Source organism: Pinus tabuliformis, chromosome 3_1 (assembly GCF_031772625.1).
Source record: "Pinus tabuliformis cultivar Carrire ecotype Pingquan chromosome 3_1, CPIR1, whole genome shotgun sequence".
NCBI classification, from domain to species: Eukaryota; Viridiplantae; Streptophyta; class Pinopsida; order Pinales; family Pinaceae; genus Pinus; species Pinus tabuliformis.
The window spans coordinates 707532907-707554248 of record NC_142301.1 but is presented as its reverse complement, the minus strand read 5'-3'; positions in this window follow the sequence as shown (position 1 = coordinate 707554248).

Genomic DNA, 21342 nt, shown 5'->3' with positions numbered 1-21342 from the left:
AACAAGAAGGAAATGGCAGCAGTCACCCAAGAGGCCTTCCAAAGTGTGCCAAAGGATGAGAACTGGTTATGGCACTTGAGATTCGGGCATCTAAATTTTGGAGGTCTAAACTTATTGAGCAGAAAAGGAATGGTAAGAGGATTACCATTGATAGAGAAACCGGACAGCCTATGTGAAGGCTGCATATTGGGCAAACAACATAGAGAAAGTTTTCCATCAGGGAAAAGTATAAGGGCAAAGGCACCCTTAGAGATTATCCACTCAGATTTGTGTGGACCAATGCAAGCTCCATCATTAGCTGGCAGCCTATATTTCTTGACATTCATTGATGATTTTACAAGAAAGACTTGGATATATTTCCTCAAGAACAAAAGTGAAGTTTTTGAGAAATTCCAAAACTTCAAAGCACTTGTGGAGAACCAAAGCGGGCTGCACATAAAAGTTTTGAGAACTGATAGAGGAGGTGAGTATATCTCCAATGAATTCCTAAAGTTTTGTAGGGAAAATGGAATTCATAAACAATTCACAACTCGGTACACCCCACAGCAAAATGGAGTTGCTGAAAGGAAGAACAGAACCATCATGGAGATGGCAAGGAGCATGTTGAAGGCAAAGCATTTGCCAAATGAGTATTGGGCTGAAGCTGTACATTGTGCAGTTTATATTTTGAACAGGTGTCCTACAAAAGCAGTCATGAACAAAGTGCCAGAAGAGGCATGGAGTGGGAGAAAGCAAGGAGTCACCCACATGAGAGTTTTTGGGTGTGTGGCCTATGCACACATTCCAGATAAACTAAGGAGGAAGTTGGACAGCAAAGGGGAGAAATGTATCTTCATTGGATACAGTGATGAATCCAAAGCCTACAGGCTGTACATTCCATCTACCAAGAAGTTTTTTGTCAGCAGAGATGTTCAATTCATTGAAGAGGAAGCTTGGGATGGAAGCATAGAGAAAAAAGTGAACATTAAAAGCTGTTTGCCTCATGATGAAGATGAAGAGGAGGTGGCTGAAATGAATCCCCAAACAGCAGCATCAACACAAGGACAACAAGGTACACCATTGAGGATCAATGAGAGTGCTTCTCCAAGCACACCACAAGGAGGAAATTCAAGTGCATCTTCAAGCACTTGCACACCAAGTGAAAGAGGTAAGAAATTTAGAAATCTAAGTGAAATTTATGAAGAAGGAATGAATTCCTTATTTGCCTTGTTTTGTCATGTTGATGATCCTATTCATTTTGAAGAAGCTATTAAAGATAGAAAATGGATAGAAGCTATGGATGAGGAGATGAATGCCATAGAGAGAAACAAAACATGGGATTTGGTTGAATTACCAAAAGGCAAAGAAGTCATTGGTGTGAAATGGGTCTACAAGACCAAGAGCAATGCTGAAGGCAAGATTGAAAGGCATAAAGCAAGGCTGGTTGTCAAAGGCTACAAGCAGCAGTATGGGAGAGATTATGAGGAGACTTTCGCCCCGGTTGCAAGAATGGAAACCGTGAGAGCAGTGCTGTCCATAGCAGCTCAAAACAAATGGAAAGTCTACCAAATGGATGTGAAATCAGCATTCCTAAATGGAGTGTTAAAGGAAGAGGTTTATGTGGAACAACCTCTCGGATATGAGAAGAAAGGTGAAGAGCACAAAGTGTGCAAATTGAAGAAAGCTCTTTATGGGCTGAAGCAAGCGCCAAGAGCATGGTACAGCAGGATAGATTCATATCTATTGGAGAATGAATTTGACAAATGTGAAGGAGAACCCACAGTCTACATCAAGGAAAAGGATGGTAAAATTTTAATTGTTGTCTTGTATGTAGATGATGTTATTTTCACTGGAAATGATATTTATCTTATTGAAAATTTTAAATCAGTCATGAAGAATGAATTTGAAATGACTGACATGGGTTTGTTGAGATACTTCTTAGGCATAGAAGTAGATCAAAATGAAAAAGGAATTTTTATATGTCAAGCAAGATATGTAAATCAAATTTTGGGCAGATTTAAGATGCAAGAATGCAAGGCAGCCATCACTCCCACAGTGATGGGATTAAAACTCAGCAGAGAGGACAGCAGCAAGGATTTTGATCCTAGCCTGTACAAAAGCATTGTGGGCAGCCTTATGTATTTAACAGCAACTAGGCCTGATATTATGTATGCTGTTAGTTTAATTTCCAGGTTCATGGAGAGGCCGAAGGAGGCACATTGGCAGGCAGCAAAGAGAATTTTGAGGTATGTCAAAGGCACTAAAATGTTTGGAATTTTATATCATGCCTCAGAACATTCAGATTTGGTTGGGTACACAGATAGCGATTGGGCTGGAAGTGTAGATGATCGGAAGAGCACTTCCGGTTATGTTTTTAATATGGGTTCAGGAGCCATCTCATGGGCTTCTAAGAAGCAGTCCATTGTAGCATTATCTACAGCAGAGGCAGAGTATGTGGCAGCGACAGCAGCAGCATGTCAGGCAGTATGGATGAGAAGGATGTTGAAAAGCTTAGGCCAAGAGCAGGCAAAAGCGACAGTGGTCTTTTGTGACAATAGCTCAGCTATTGCTTTGTCAAAGAATTCAGTGTTTCATAAGAGAACGAAACACATCGACACAAGGTTTCACTACATCAGAGAGTTAGTGAACAATGGAGAAATTGTCTTAGAACATTGCAGGACTCAGGAACAGGTAGCAGACATTTTGACAAAGCCACTGGACCAGAAAAGCTTTGAATTTTTGAGGAAGTGTCTGGGTATGACAGAATGCCCAGCTGTTGAAATTAAAGGGGAGTGTTAAAAGTGTAATTTCAACGCAGCCGAAAACCACCAAACAAAACCATCTACCTTGTTCGCACCGCCTTTTGGCAAAGGCTGTTTTTCCTTGGAGCCCTCCGAACACATTCAGCATGAGACACGCGTCCAGTGTACGAACCCCCCAAAACCATTTTCCCCGGACAGTAAAGTTCGTTTGTTTTACCCGAGGTTGGTGTGCGAACCTCGTTGGATCAGCCAAGTGATCTGGGCATGAAATCTTCACCGTCGATCTCCGGAAAGTGCACAGGCCCACGTCAAATCAATTTTTACGTGGAGTAAAAGGTCTATGGTTTGACCGCCGTGTAAGAAAAGTCATGGCTTTTAATGCTGTTCGTAATTGTTTGGTGGAGGCCTGTTTTAAATGGTTATGGGCATACGTCCCATTTGTATTTTTTTATATATGCATTTACGTAAGTTTAGGTGTAGGCCATTTAATATGGTTATGGGCCACGTTAGTTTTTTTTATTATGTTTTTTATACATGGCTATGTGTGTTGATTTTTTTTGGTATGTATTGCGCACGGGAGTAAAGAGAAAACTGGTTTTTTTTACGGCAGTAAGAAGAACCAGAGGGTGTATGCACAGCAGTGCACAAATATGTTGTAATGTTTTTGTGTGGGCATTGAAAAACAGAGGTGAAGGAAAACCATGTGTGGTTTTGCAAGTGCATAAAGAAAATGGTGGAGCGTAAGTTGTTTTACACACCAGTGAATGTAAATTTTGTTTTACAGCAGTAAGCTCATGTAAACTTTTGTTACAGCAGTAAGTTGTTTTTCACAGCAGTGAATATGAAAATGATTTTACAGTGGTAAATCTCTCTCAGAAAAAGAGGATGTATTAGTTTTTTTTTTTGTTTTAATGAATAGAAATATTTTATGGTGGTGAAATCCTCTGTTACTCAGTGAATTTTTTTTTAAGCTGTCTGTGTATAAAAATCCTGTGGAGGTAAAACAGAGCATTGCCTCTGTGTTTAGTTTGAATCTTGGTTTTGGTATTTTCCCCATCAAAAATAACCAACACCATAGGGGTTTATAAAAACCCTCTTATTTGATGTTCAACTCCTGTTAATGCACTTCATGAGCGTTGTGAATTCTTAAATGAAACTGATATGGGTTCGCATTCTTACATATCCCATCTTGTGGCTCGAAAAATAATGCAGCTTAAATTCAGATAGGCATGCAACTCTACAAATTCACTTTGCCCTACCTTCATTCTCAAGAATCCCCTAGCAACCCAGCTCATCACTTTCATAGATGTGGGGTCTGAGAAGTTCATGGAGCTGAAACCCGCAGAAAACTCAGGGTCCTTTCTGTGACTTCATGGAAACCACGCCAAGGAGACGATCATCGGCTTCTTCAGGGAAGTCGTCGACCACATCGAGTGGGCAAAACGGATCCGTGCCTTTCACCTCAAGGTAAAAGGATCGAAACTGGGGCCAATTTGTTATACGCGTTTTATACGAAATAGACAGGGAGGGTTCCGAGAAAATAGATCTGGTCTCCTGCATTTCATACCATGGCGATGCCCTTCTGTTCCCAGGCATCGAAGGTTCGGTTCTTGCGGGAGAATGTGTGCTGGCCGAATTCAGCGAAGACCAGCCATATGTACAGTGCTCCATGGACGCCAATGTGAGGGTGGGCTTCATGTGACGCTGGTCCGGCATGTGGAGACAATGGGGGATTCGGAGGACAAGGAACTATACTACCTGTGGAGGGTGGGCGTGAGGTCTTTGAGAAGCGAAGGGCTGCAGCCGGTCAGCATGATCATTAATTATGGGTGCTACAGGAATCTGCCGCACATCCACTTGAAGATCTGGGTGGATGATGGGGTGCATCGGCAGGTTAGGGTGAAGTGGAGCAATGACAAGAAGAGGCCTCAATAGGAACGAGGGTTCTAGACTAGCTCTCCAGATGTTTATCGAGTTGGTGGGCATCGAGTCATAGTTCCTCCACTGTCAGATCTCTAACATAGGCGGAAGCATGCTACAGAGCACTGAGGTGGAGACTTTAGAAGAGGGCACCCGAAATCTTGCCATAGAGTTCATTATTACCCTTGCAGAGACCTGAAGCGCACTCCTTAAATTATGCACCCCTATTTCAGGGGCAACTTGAGGCAAAGAAACGATGTTTTTAACAACTTAAATTGCTAGACACATTCGCTGAAAATCCGATAGCAGTACTAACGCCGAACATTGGCTTCACAAGATATACACAACGTCAATCCCAAACTATACATGCAAAACAAAATTAAGATTGGTTTTGCCACCGCTAAATCAGTAGCAAGATTAAGATTTCTCTTCGCTTAAATTGGATCTAGGCTATGCAAAGGGTGCGTGTGGATTTATTTCGGATTTGGTTCACCTAGTTTTCACAGTGACTTTTTTGGGAATTTTTCTCTCAGAAAGTTGGAAAGTATCTTGATTTGACAACCCTCCCTTCATACTTAGTAGCTGTGACATAACTCGGCTTTTAGGCAGGGTGCAATGGGTGGGATCTCTAAGCAAAAAAAATCATTGGTTTCGTGCCGGACTCAAAATTCCAACTTCTCATTACTCTGAATGGGGATGGGAGGTGGAGCTATCATTTCTTAAAGGTGGGCGTGGAAATGACTTAGAGAGCATTATTGAATTTCCATACACCTTCGTTTCCCGCAAGAAAGAGCAGAGCACTTTTAAATATTGAATTTGTATTTTTTTTAGTTCAATCGTTTTCCATTCATAAAATAAGTATTTTACACGCGAATCGTTTTCTGGTAACCTGGAGCCCCTAATGTTAAAAAAGAAGGCTAAAGAAATTATTTTATACGGCATTCACAAGAACATCTCTGTTATATATGTGAAATTTTTTCTGAAACTCATGTTTTGGTGGCCGACAATGTGATAGGGTTGAAGTTGAAAAACCTCTATTGGGTAGACCGATAGTGTGATAGGGCTGAAGTTGAAAAACCTTTATTGGGTAGAAAACACCATTTATGAATATTGGATCTGTAAACTTAAATCAATGTCAAGTGAGCGAAGAATGTTAAAAAAGAAGGAAAATAAATTATTTTCTCTGACATTCACTTGACCTCAGGGGTTCCCTCAGTGCATTGGTAGGATTTTTGATATTCTTATGAAAATACTTCTCAATATCGAGAATGATCTTGCCTGGCATGCTGCCAATACTGAATACGAGGATGTCGGTGAATCAAGTGTTTTTTCTAATATGCAAACAGGTGATGCTAAAAAGCATTGAACAAGTGTCTCGGTGGTTCTGAATTCATTCCAAGATCCACATCCTTTTGATTTTTCAATATCAACTAACCATTTAGCTAGTTAGCTTCTATTGAATCGGGTATAATTTTTATTTTAAACATGTGCATTATTTGTACTTCGTTGGTATAAAACATTTTACTTGTTGGTTTTGTAGATTAGCCCAGGTGGTCTTATAGTCATTCACAATGTACTATGGCATGGAAGGGTTGCTAATCCCTTGGTATGTTCACGTGAACATTGAGTAATTTAGATTCTTTGTAAAATTTTACTACTACATTAGGTTTTTCCATGTGTTATCAACATTAAATGTAGCATTTTGAAGTGCAGATCAATGACAACTAGTCTACGATACTTAACAAAGTAGTAAGTAGTTTTTAACGATGAGCATGTAAACATTAGCATGGTATGGTCGTTTTCCTTAGCAAATACATAACACTAATTTGTTTCATATGCTTATGTAATTGATCTACTAATCCATGTATATATCCCTAACCTTTGATCTTTGTATACAATGTAATTGATCTACTAATCCATGTATATATCCCTAACCTTTGATCTTTGTATACAATGTAGGTTCCCATTGGAGATGGAATGACTCTATGTCGAAAAAAATAACCCTTCAAGTATGACATTACCTATTTGTGTTCTAATTGGAAACTTATATGCCTCTTAATTAGTTAAATAAGGAGTCAAACTTCATGAATATTAAAAATGTGCCCTTTGAAACAATCTCTATATCATAATGTATGAAATATTGGTCTTAACTTACTTAAGTGATTCGAGTTTTAGCAAGGCTAATTCATTTAAGGTAGCAAATGTTGTTGTTTCTCAAGGGGAATAATCTAGGAATTTGGTCTTTCAGAATTGTCCATGTATATATAGACATTTTAAATATATTTTAGAAGACTTTATGTCTACTTTCGGATGGAGTTGAGTTGGAGTAAATCTAATTTGTAACTAATTAAGAAGAAATTTTATTATTGACGATTAATTTGATAGCTTGCTTTGATATGATGAATTTGCATGGGATGTTTTTATCTTTATAAACAAATGAGGTGTGTGTATATATTACAACATGTCTTTCGACTTGAATCCACACAAATAGGTAAACGAATTATTCACCAAACTACTGGAGATATTATCCTTTGACTTTCTTCTATACATGAAATTAAAATATGTTCATGTTTATGTTCCTATTATATCATTAGAATATTGAATATATTTTAATAGCTATTTGTGGTTGTGATGTATTATTAACACTAAATTGAAAAATCCATGTCATACATTTGAGATGTTGACTCATATATATTTATAGTTGTTAGCCAACCATTGTAAAATAAATTATTGTCAAATCATTATTTATTATATTATTAGTTATGGTTCTTCTTGTAGAAACAACCACATTGCCACTTTATACATTTGGAGCATTTCCTAAGTTTTCTATATTATAGTCTGAAGGGAAAGATCAAATACAAGGTTTATTTTCAAATATTCATTCAGGCACAACTACATTTGTTTCTTCCCTTTTTCGTTCAAGTATTTGTGCTCATAAGTAAGAGAAAAGCAATCCCACATCTGGGAAAGATTCCGAGTCACAAGTAAGTCTCTGTGGTACATGTTCACCTACCCAACAACAAAGTGATTCTTGCAGTGATGATCATGTTGAGAGCCAAGCCTCTTAACCATCTGATGCTCGTCACCATCAATATATTTCTTCTAGCAGGATGTAACCAATGAAAACCATGCATATTGATTTTAATAGACAAGCAGTGAAAAGGCTAAAGATTGAAGATGCTAGAAGTTGTGGTATTGATCCAAATTTGAAGGAAAAATCCATCGATCAAACAATGAACCCTCATTACGGGATAGGACAGTTCAAATTTGGGACTACACACAAGACAACACAACAATAGGTATCTTCGCTAGTCGATTGTGAGGATTCTTCCTTTTTCTCAAGGAATCAAACATAGACGTGAAGTAGCCTCCAATCAAGGCATGGCTTCAATTATGCATAATTGGTTACAAAATCAAGGCTACAATCATAATATTATGGATATTCACAGTCGTCTTCAGGAGTGAGTGATAGAAATCATTTCAATTAACAAATTTTGAATTCTAGATTAATGTAGTTTGGGCCTCATACTAGTGAGAGACTCTTAGCCTTGCAAGTTTCTACCATGTATAAGAGTTTGGGTGAATCTCGAAGGTCTAAAACTTTAAATTCTCAATAGATTCCTTCGGGGAGAAATATTGAGCATTTGTTCCCTGGCTTAGGATTAACACCAATAATTACTAGCCACATTAGTCATTCAAAAATGAAAGACGTTGAATCTTCAGTATATGTGTGAACCGAAATAGTTGTGTCGTTGCCACTTATGGAGGGCCACACTACATATTAACACCAATACTATTTATCTAAAGCAAGAATTGGAGCTCCAATTGTAGTTCTGCCTAGTAAATGTAAGAAACAAGTGTCACAACTCATTCCCTGGCATGTAGATATTACTCGAGCTTAAGATAATCTTCCCACTACAAGGTTTTGAGCAACTACCAAGCAAATTCACTTTTTTTTTAGTTGTCAGTTTCTATGAATTTATATGAATGTTGTTCTTTTTGTTTATTCCTTGTAGTTTGAAATGGTTTATGTGTTTTTATTAAGACTAATCCAATGTTCATGCTATGGAAATAATTTTTAATTATTGTTGACCATTTATTTTCAGTGATGTTGTGCTAGAATGCGCATCTGCAATAAACCGCTTCACAAAAAAGGTCTGGTTATATATATATATATATATATATATATATATATATATATATATATATAGATATATATAATTGGAATGAGAAATTTTGGAGAATCAATTACTTTGAAATATGAGCTGCCACTATTACCGCAGGTATAAATGCCACAAACAACCCAATTACAACATATATTTCGAGACTTGAACCCACACAAATAGGTAAACAAGTTATTCACCAAACAACTTGAGCTAATATCCTTTGACTTTCTTCTATACATGAAATTAAAATATTTTCATATTTATGTTCCTATTTTATTATTAAAATATTGAATTTATTTTAATAGGTATTTTTGGTTGTGATGTATTATTAACACTAAAGTGAAAATCCATAACATACATTTGAGATGTTGAATGGTATATATCTATAGTTGTTAACTAACCATTGTAAAATAAATTGTCATTAAATAATTGTTTATTATACTATTAGTGATGGGTCTTCCGGTAGCAACAACCACATTGCCACTTTAGACATCTCGAGCAATTCCTCAGTTGTCTATATTATAGTCTCAAGGGCAAGATCAAAGATAAGTTTTAATGTCAAAATTTATTTCAGGCACAACTACATCTTTTTCTACCCTTTTTCATTCAAGTATTTGTGCTCATAAGTAAGAGAAAAGCAATCCCAGATCTGGGAAAGATTCCTAGTCACAAGTATATCTTTGTGCTACATGTTTGCCTACACAACAACAGAGTGATTCTTGTAGTGATGATCTTGTTGAGAGCCAAGCCTCTTAACCATTTGATGATCCTCACCATCAATATATTTCTTATAGCATGATGTAACCAGTGAAAACCATGCAGATTGATTTTGATAGACAAGTAGTGAAAAGGCTAAAGGCTGTAGATGCTAGAAGTTGTGGTATTGATCCAAATACGAAGAAAAAATCCATCGATCAAACAATGAACCCTCATTATGGGATAGGACAGTTTAAATTTGGGACTACACATAGGAAAACACAACAACAGGTATCTTTTCCAGTCGATTGTGAGGATGCTTCCCTTTTCACAAGGAATCAAAGGGAGACATGAAGAAGCCTCCAATCAAGGCATGGTTTCAATTATGCAAAATTGGTTACAAAAGCAAGGCTATAATCATAATATTATGGACCTTCATAATTGTATTCATGAGTGAGTGGTAGAAATAATTTCAATCAACAAATTTTGAATTCCAGATTAATGTAGTTTGGGTCTCATACTACTGAGAGACTCTTAACTTGCAAGTTGTTACCATGTATAAGAGTTTGGGTGAATCTTGAAGGTATAGAACTTTAAATTCTCAACAGATTCCTTTGAGGAGAAATTTTGAGCATTTGTTCCCTGGCACAAGATTAACACCAATAATTACCAGCCACACTAGTCATTCAGACATGAAATATGTTGAATCTGCAGTATCTGTGTGAACCCCAATAGTTGTGTCATTGCCAATGATGGAGGGTCACACTGCATATCAACACCAATACTATTTATCTAAAGAAAACATTGGAGCTCCAATTGTAGTTCTGCCTAGTAAACGTAACAAGTGTCATAGCTCATTCCATGGCCTGTAGATATTACTCAAGCTTGAGGGCATCTTCCCACTACAAGTTTTTCGACTACAACCTAACAAAGTTACTTCTTTTTTGTTGTTAGTATTCTATGAATTTATATCAATGTTGTTCTTTTCGTTTATTCCTTGTAGTTTGAAATGGTTTATGTTTCTTTATTAAGATTAAGCCAATGTTCATGCTATGTATTTTTTTTAATTATTGTTGACCATTTATTTTCAATGATGTTTTTCTAGCATGGGCATCTACAACAAACCACTTCACAGAAAATGTATGGTTATATTTGAAGGTCTTCCTATCAATATTTTACGAATAGTTAAATAATAAAAATGCATCATTTCAAATTTGAAGACATCATATGAGTATCTTTATTCTTCTTGAACCCAAATTATACCTATATTGGCTATAGGAGAAAGATGAGATTGATAACTAAGAAGAATTGGAAGGATGAGTACCTCAAGTAAAGAGAAGGTTAAAGTTGACAACTCAGATAATGTAGCAACTAATTCCTCCAATACCTGTTGTGATTATTCATGGAAAATCAAGTGTGGGATATGAGAATGAAACATATGCTTTTGCTAAAACAACCTTGTGATATGCATGCAAGTTAGCTTCCACTTCCAATAAAGATATCAGAAAGAAAGTTGAAAATGAAAACTTGTATGTAACTAGTTGGATTTACTTCGAAAAATCAATCAACTATATTAAAATTAGGATTTTGTTAGTTCTACCTGTAGTTTTATATCTAGTCTATTGTTTTGTAATATCGACCATCTCTATTAAGCTACTTTTTCTATCCGAAATATGCAAGTTTTCCTTTTAACATGAAGTCTTCTAAGAAATGTTGTACACAATTTTTTACTTTCTTGCTTGAATTGTCTATCACATGGTCAAACTATATTTTTCAGTACTAAAAGAATTTTATGAAAATCAATGAAATTCACTTCTTCATTTGGCAGGGCCTTTAGACAGCTTCAGAAACCTAAAAGATTGAATGTGAATTCTGTTTTGAGGATAATAGAAATCTTCATGGATAGAGAAAAGAGTTTAGAAGATGAGTTCTCCAGGTAGTATTTCTCTTTGAACAAGACCACTAGTTGCAGTGGATTGACAATATTTATAGTTGTTTATCAAGCTTCAACAAAAAGATTATCCTTTTTCGATTGATGATTAATTGATGGATTTGTTATTTCTACTTGTTGTTTTTTATTGAAGTTTTTGTGCTAACTAGTTTAAATTAATTGAGGATCAAACATTGGTGGTATTGCTGTAATATGTAAATTCCTTGATTGTATTGAATCAAGTATTTGTTGTAAAACATTAATCGATGTGTTATATTTTGGAAATTACAAGTATGGTAAATATGGTAAAACTATTGGTGCTTTGCATGTAAATCTGCAAAACAGATCAAAACTACTCTTATTTTGTCTTTTCATTATAATGATCAAATTATGATGTTTTGAGAATGATTGAATTTTTTAATCAATACATAGGTTTTGGCTCCAGGCAGTGAAATATCTAGCCTCCAAAATACACTAGGATGGTCATAGGTGTTCCCTCAAATTGGAAGTTTGGTGTTGGAATTCAGTGTGGATTTTCCATTCAAGAATCATATAGAAACTAGAATATGAAAATCACATTCCAAAATAATCCTATTTCGCGGATTACTAGTGATGATTGCTACATATTTTTTATACGTATTTGGGATATTACTAGTGGTGATTTCTACATATTTTTTATGTTGGAAATTTGCTCCAAATCACAGCTTATATATTGTACCACAGGTTAGGAAGACAATGTGAAGGGAATTGTCTTTGAAATTTATCCAATTATACTATAGTGATCCATAAATATATGAAAAACATTAATAATTTGATATAGACTAGTTGGTTTATTCATATGTGATAGTGGACCCAAATAATAATTCTTATATGAAGAAATACTTATTAAACTTATGCATTCTTAACATCATCAACCTCCAGCCCTAGACTTAGTCACTTATCCTTATACACTATCCGGTTATATACATGTATATGAGGCTATCCTATTATTGTATCCATTTTACTTCATTTCATTTTATTCTAGGCTTAGGTTTGGCATTTTCTAGGAGTTGTGTTTGCACTCCCACATTGTATAAGTAATATAAAACTTGAGCGTTTTAGCATGTGACTTAGTTGGCATGATTGTTCCTAACATTTCCCTGAAGGTTGAATAATAATTTTACTAAGGTGTTCTTTTCTATGGTGATGTTTTATTTGCTTTGTTTATACAAGTCATCTGGCTACATAGCGGCCACTATCACCCAACTGAAGAAAACATTTTCAAGTTTCTTGCTTTTATGGGGAAAAATGACATTGACATTGCTGATGTTGAGGTATATGTTGAATAAAACCTTTATAATCTACTTTATTTTATATTCTAGTGTTCATTGTATTTCATGCTTTATACTCTGCATCGTAAATTCTTTTGTTTTCAGAAAATTAACTTATTATTGATGGTAAGAAGTAGGAATTGAAGAAACAGGAGAACAATAACACTAGAGAAACAAATGAAAAGAGAGAGAGAGAGAGAGAGAGAAGATAATTGGTCTAGTGATACTTGTAGAGACAATATCGTGCATAAGACACACAAATAGAGAGTGATGGTCAAGTCTTTAGAGTTGGTGAATTCACCTGCAATGCCTTGGCAACACAATGATAATGTTTTGAAGTGATGAAACAATATTTCATATGTAAATTGTAGTCCAACCAATATTAAGTTGGAAACTCATATTGTAACTTGACATTTTATATACTATAATGTATGTGGTTGAAATTATTTATAGTTGCACTTGATATTATTTAGTATTGTAATTAACATATGTAAATTTGTGTTTTCATATTAGATGAACATGCACATTGTATGCCATTTTTTTAATTTAGTCGCAAAATCATACTAATTAATCTATGTTGATTAATAATGAGCACATAAAATTAATATAAAACTACTAAATTGGTAGTTTATATTGATTAATGATGAACAAAAATAAAATGAATATATGGCTAAATTAGTTGTTTATAATGATTATTAATGAAAGTAAATGAAATGAATATAAACTACTAAATTAGTCATTTATATAATGAATATAAAACTACCAAAAAAATATAAATGACTACTGCAAATGATAAAATTGTGATTACAATTAACGACTAAATTTTGCATATATATGACTATTAGTAGGTAATTTACAGTATCTTATAACACGAGAAAAATTTAGTCATATTTCTTTGGTCATTAATTGGTTTCAAACGATGACTAAAGTTTACATACATATGACTATTAGTAGCTAATTTATAGTATCTTATAGCATGACCAACATTTTGGTCATATTTTTTTGGTCATAAATTGGTCTTCTCGGCTCATAATATAGTAATATATTTTGTTGTATATTTGGTCATTAATTGTGGCAATTAATGACTAAATTATCGACCAAATTAATGACTAAATATACTACTAGAAAATAAAATTAAGACAACCAATTAATTACTAAGTTAAAAACGACTAAAATTTGGTCGTGTTATAAGATACTGTAAATTAGCTATTTGTCACTGACCGAAAAATAGTTGCTTATATGCAAATTTTAGTCATTTTTTTAGTAACTAATTAGCCATTTTGTACTAGTGATAATAGATGGAATAGGTACTTCATTGACATAGGTAATCAAGTCATCAAGTTTTGAGAATAGATGGGGTAAGTGGTCAATAATGAAAAAAAAAAAGTCTGAATGGATTTCGAGTGAAGAAATGTTGTTGTGAAAAAAATTAAGAGAAATGTTCTAGCCGAAAGAGTTCCCAAGTAAAAATAAATAAAAATAAAAATCCAAATCTCTAGGACAACAAGGATGGTGATGTGAAAAAATTTAAGAGAGACGTTTTGGCAGAAATAGTTCCTCAGTCATTTTTTTTCCAAATCTCTAAGACAACAAGGATGGTCATGGGAATCAGGACCTATCAGCCTTCTGCTGCCAATGCATTTGAAGGAAGATGGATGTAATAAGATTATGTGATGAGGGCACTCACCCCTTTGAACATTCCTTAATGTTCAATGTTAAAAAGGGAGGACACAAAACTCTAAATGCTTTAGACTATGTATAACGTGTGTTTTCAAGCTAGAAAAAAAAATGTTGTTTCTTACTTGTTTCTTGCAAATAAGATGGCAAATTTTTATTTATTTATTCAAACTTTAATCTATTAAATAGGCATGAAATATAGTTTGATGGTAGTAACCTCACAGTCCATAGTTAAAGTCCACTAGATAGAAACCTAATGGAGGTATCACAAATGCAACTCCAGATAAAATTTATTTTCTGTAATGGCAGAATCCTATCCCCTAACAAGTCTAATGGCAGACCTGAAGTTGAAGTTCACTAGCACTGAGGAAAATCTTCTAACAGAAAGTTTTGAGGTATTCAAATATGAGAAACATAAATATTTATTCCATAAATGAACATGTATTTGGAAAAGGAAACAGAACCAGACATTACTGGTTGTAAATTTAATCTTAAGAAACAACTTCAATTTTAAAAAAATTCTAGCAGATACAAGTTCAATGGACAAGAAAAAAAATTGAACTCCTTATAAATTTATTTTCTATTATGGCAATGAAAGTCCTACCGCCAAGAAACTTTAATGAAAAACCTGATGTTCAATAACACTCAGAGAAAATCTATTGACAAAACACTATATAGAGGTCCTCAGTAATCAATTAGGAGAAATAGGAATTTCTACTACATAAATGTATAGATATTTGGAAAAGAAAAAAAAAACCATACATCAATGGATTCAAGTTAAGGAACCACTACTTTGACAGAAAAACCTGTCTAAAATCATCAAATCTGTTTATACCCAAAAACCATCACATAAATATTTTGATTCAAGTAAATAAATTGAAACTTAGATACTCTTTAAATACCTAAATAAATAGAAAATTATTCAATTAAAAGAAAATGAAAATTTAGATTCTTCTTCAAATTACATCCAAGGAGATGATAAAATAAACTAAACAATTTTTTATTCTGATACTTTGTCCTTCATCATGAAAATCAGAATTACAAAGAATAACCTTGAGACCTCGAGAGTTGCAAGATCATAATTCAGATTCAATAATTTAGTGCAACAAATAACCTAAAGTTTAAATGACCTCACTAATGGCAAGACTAATCATACCACAAGGACAATTTCCTAGTGTTTCCCGCCCTCCCACATTTAGATACTAAATTTTATTTTATTCGGGAAAACGAAGATGTATAATTACATTAAATTTAAATGCTACAACATCATCAATTAAACTCGCGTAGCTAGTTTCTTGAATTTCAAGACATTGAAACCAGTTCTTTTTTAACTTCCTCTTGGTCGAGAGAGCATGCAAATCTCTTTGGAGTCTAAAGATTTAGAAATGAATCACACAATAAACTTAAACATGAATTATTTATTCATTTTAGGAAGAATTTACATCATTATACCTAATCTTTATCCTAGTTCCACTATATTCACTTCACCAAAACTTTGGAAGAGATGTTTCTTTTTTCAAGGTAAACAAAAACTCAAATCGAATGTTTAATTAACCAGACCTTTAAAAGAGTTGCTGCTTTTTTGAAGCTCAACAATTTTTTTAAATATAATAGGAAAATAGATGACTGTAGTACAATCAATTCTGGGGATGGTACCTTAGAAAGGTACCTGAGAAAGATATTGCTACAGAGAAATAGTGCTCACCAAAGAGCTTTGTGTGTATGTCCTCCATATAACAATCTCATGCCATCTGTGGAGTTGAATAGATTTCATATGAGGACAAAGGAGTGTAGGTTCTATTTTGGCCGAAAATGAAATAGTACATAAAATAATTAAAAAAATAAGAAGATAAAAAGTAAAGCAAATAATATACACCTGGATATCATGCAAGGGTGTCCCTTTCATGGGGCTCACTTGGCGTTTCCATCCATCAAACTCTCACGCCCACCTCACAGATCATGAGGAGCGCATAATGAAACAACTCGAAGCTGCAGCTGCTATAAGCAGGGCATGACGGTTGATTCACATAGTTTTGATTCATTCCATAGTTCTGGTAAGTTTTATAATTTTACAATGCCACCCCTCTACATTTTCATAATTCAGTTCCACAGTAGGATATGAATGCCAAGATATGCAAGAACATGGCAAGAGGGGCCTCATTAGCCTTAGTTTTTTCCTACATCTATATAAATTGTGCTGAAGTGATTACCATTAACGGTCCCATAAAGACAAGGATTTACCATTAATGGTCCCATAAAGACAAGGATTTACCATTAATGGTCCCATAAAGACAAGGATTTACCATTAATGGTCCCATAACGACTATAGTAATCCTTGTAATGGATAATCAATTGTTAGACCACATGTTAGGCTGTATGAAGCATCTCAATCCACAGATTCATGGGATAATAGGCCAGGAATTGAATTTGATATCCACGAACGATCCCAATTTTCTGAGGTTTCTCTTTAGAAAGAGGTAGAATATGGGGATCCAGACCCATGGCACTCATTTTAGGCCATAAGAGAGTAGGTATTTGGCTCCAATGACACCTCTTCTAATCCTACCCCTGAAAGAATTTTTCCAGCAGGAAATTTCCTTGGGGTCCTAACAAGTCACAAACTGTCATGAATGGCTTCAGCCTTGAGATCGTTCCCGTATATAATAATCTCCTTAATTAGTTTGTCATATTCGATAACTGGTTTGTTGGAGTCTCGACTTCCACTCAACCCAACAAATTGTACATTCATTGAGTAACTTCGCAAGGAGCCACCAACAATATCCCCAAGCTGTTGATTGAGGGATACATATATTCTCTGAGCCCACCTTGTCATCGAATCCCTGACGTTTATAGAAGTAAACCAGATAATAAACCTCTCAAAAAATCGGCATGGCCTTTATATGACTATGGAGGCATCTAAATCCGGTGAGCCCCATGCGTTTTCGGTAGGAAAAGTAGCAGTTTGTTTGGCACAATTAACACCGGGTGAATTCATGGAAAGAGAGGAAGGTAGGATCTACCCAAATTCCTGTCAATGGTTGTCCATAGTAGCACAGTAATCGATTAATGAGACCTCCATGTTGAATCCATTCTTTTACGAGTCCTTTGTGAAAACTCAACTTAATATTCGTTCACGAGTCCTCGATGAAAATTTCTTACCCAAGAATCTCCAAAACTTACCCAGAACGCATTCTACATGTTAGAATATAACTAGCTGCACTTGTTAGAATTTAATTGGCTTGAATGAAGAAAATGCAGCTCTCTGATTGGCCGGGTGAACAATGTTTTCCCACACGAACCCCATAGAGAAAACACCTATCGATGTAATAAAATGGTAAATATTGTTTGCCATTTAAAATGGTTCATAAATAGGTTTTGGGTTTATACAAATCCTACTCCCTTTACCTTTATTGTATGTTCAAATGAAACGTGTATACGTGAAGTAAGAGGTGAAGGACATAAGTTAGTTAGGTTGGCTTTTATTAAATTAGTTAATGTTTATTTATTTTATATGTTAGTTAATTTATGTTTATTTAATTTATCTTGTTTGATTACATAGTTTATATTTTATATTTGTTTTAATATTAAATTTTTATTTTATTAGGTTTAGTGTATATTATTATATTTAATTTTTTATTTTGTTTATTTGTATTTTTATTATTTAAATATATTTTCTGTATTCTGGTTTCTATGATCCATAATGAATTAAGCAATGTCTGTCGGTAGAAATCAAATAAGAGAAATTTTTGTCCAACGCGTTTCGAACCAACCACTGTGGTTCATCATCTGGTCCTAAAGATGAACCATACTTGTTGGTTCGAAACCTGTCGGCCAAAAAATTCTTTTATGTGATTTCTACCAAAAGACTTTGTTTAATATTTAAATATAGTTATTAATTCATTACATTTTGTTTTTAAATTATTTATTATTTTAATTAAAAATAATAATTTTGTTTAAATAATTATAATTTATAATTGAAATTTGTTACGATTATTAACTTAAAATTAGGATTTTAGTTCTTTTTATGTAATATAATAATGATTTTTTACAAGTTATAATGATTATTATAACAATATATTTATGCTGGGCAAACATGTAGTTTCAAGGATATGAATTTTTATCATAGAACATAAGAGGAAGCCATATGAAAAGGGAGGCACAAGGCGTAACCAACGGAGAGGTCTAGTTTCTAAAGGAGGGCCAAATCAAGTACCAACAAATGGGTTTCCTTTTAAAAGTTACCTTGGCATGACGTTTGATTTTTACTTTTACCCATCATTTAAATATCACATATTACATGTTTTGTTATTTTTTTGTTGTCAATGTAAAAACATTTATTTATTAATATAAATTTTGTGTTTTGTGTCAATAATTTTTTTAATTCTGGCTTGACCATAAAATAAGATTCAACCAAGTGGTTTTATATTATTTTAAAAAGATGAAACATATTCAACGATGTCCATTCCTAATGCTAAACTAGTTAATGAATTAGTGCAATTATGTATAGTCGCTATTACTTAAACAAATAAGGATCACAGAGAATTGATAAAATGAGAATTATATTAATTCAGGGCTCAACCCGCACACACACAAATACGTGATAATGTGTCCCATTACATAGTGATGGGATCAATTGCCCTGATAGACATGCGAACCTTGAAGATAAAGCCTCTGACTCAATTACAACTCACTTACATTGGAAAATAATGAATTTTAGAACAACATCTTAGAACTCACACAAACCTAGAACATTCATTTCACTATTATCTCCAAGTCTCCCCTTAATGGAGAAATTAATTATTTACCACTCCTAACAATATTCGAACATAAAATGCGTAAAAAACATGCCCATTGGTCTTGGTCTTAGTCAAGCTTAAAATGTATTCCACTTTTACTTGATTTGCTACAATATGTTGATGGAACTACTTCTTTTACTTGTTCCTCCAATTTTTGAAGTTTCAACTTGCTTCTTCTTCTTCTTACTCTAGATCATGAACTTTGAATATTGCTTCTTGTTACAACTAGAATGATTCCGATTCATTTCATTTCCTTTTTCAACAAGTTCACTTCCATCATTGAAAGTTTTGAAGTCTTGTTTATTGGACTGTTGTCACATCAATTCATAATAATATTCATTTTCTTTAGAGCTCCAATACATAACAATTCTTTTGATTGTTTCACTTTCCACCTCATTCATGTTGCCTTCAGTAGATTCCAAATCTTGATTGTAGATAGACATTACAAGTGAGTTCTCCTCTTCTTCCTTTTCTGTTGCTTCTTCCTGGATACTACCAAAATGTACACACTATAAACATTCATGATATTCACAAAATCATCATTATTTGAGTTATTCCATTTTCTTTTTTGTTGATATTTTTCTCCCTTTCTTCATCTCTATCTTCCTTTGTTGTATCATTATTCTTTATAAACATATCTTCATTCATTTCTGCATCAGAATCTTTGTACTCAGTTGCATCTTATACATTCTTCATTACTCTTCCACTCAAGAATTTATCTATGAACTTATTCTGCTACAACATTTGAAAAAACATATATTTGAAATATGTTCATCATCATATTTAAATTTAAATTCTTCAATCTCCACTTCACATTCTTCATATGTATCTTCAATGATTTTCCTTGTTGAATCTTCATTCTCTTCTTTTACAACCTTCTCTATAATTTATTCTGGTAGCTATGCTTCAGACACAAAAGTTCCTTCTAATGTATTAATATATTTTAGGGTGTTTCTTTCCTTTTCACTATACCTCATCTCTAGAGTGTCCCAAAACACTTTTTCAATGTTGGCTAGACAAAATTCATATAAATACTAGAAAGAATGTTGTCATCCACACTGTTGAAATAATAAGAAATAATGTTAATGCATCCATTCTCTTATCATTGGGATTCACAAAACATTCTTGAAAAAAATGTTATAAATGATATGAACAAAGTAACCCTTCCATTTTATTTTCCCAAAGTCTATAATACATACTTGCGAAATATGGAAAAATTGGCATTAATCTATTCAATTCTTCATATATCTCTTCTATCTCTTCACCTTTATTTGGCTTGATTTGTTCTTCATCTTCATTGATATGTTCCATATATGCATTCCAATTCTTGTCTTCATCACCGATAAGTTCCTTGGCTATAGTTGGTACCACTCAATATTTTTCTGCAAAATATGTTGCCTCTTGCCTTTATTTATTTCTCCTAGTTTGTTTGAGTTCACTTCAAAATTGTTTGAGACTCCTTTGTCGACCCATCATTGATATGCATGCTCCTATTGTCTTCTATAATTTCTTTGACCACGATTAGCTAACAATTCATGTCAATCAACAATGACCACAAATTACTAGATTTACCAGATCCAATATATCTATAAAATATTGATTTCATCATGCTTCCACTGCTCTGATTTTCCTTTTTTATTTTTTAAGGAGCCAAATACAAATAAAAATTATTAGAAAAATCTATGAATACATTACAATTTCTCTTTTTCACAAAAAGAATGACTCATCAGGTCCTTCAAAAATTCAATGAGCCTTCAATAATATCACTTCAACCTTTTCCTTTTAATGAGTCTTCAAAAACATCATTTTATATGATGAGGCATTCATGGAAAACAAGCCCTTTTTTTTCTTAACAATGCAGGATTCCAACCAAATCTAATATGATGCCCCGAAACAAAACATGTTATGTCACACTAGTATAACTTAACCACACCTCTCTTCAGCCATGTTAAACTCAAGATGAGCCACGATCAAGCTAAAAACAAAATATTCATAGTGATACCTCCTCCCAACAATGTGTGAGTTGGGGTAATCAAGGTAGTGGGTGTACCTTTCAATTTCACAAATATTATTTTGCCATTCAAGTTTCAGTTGCACAGTGAGGGT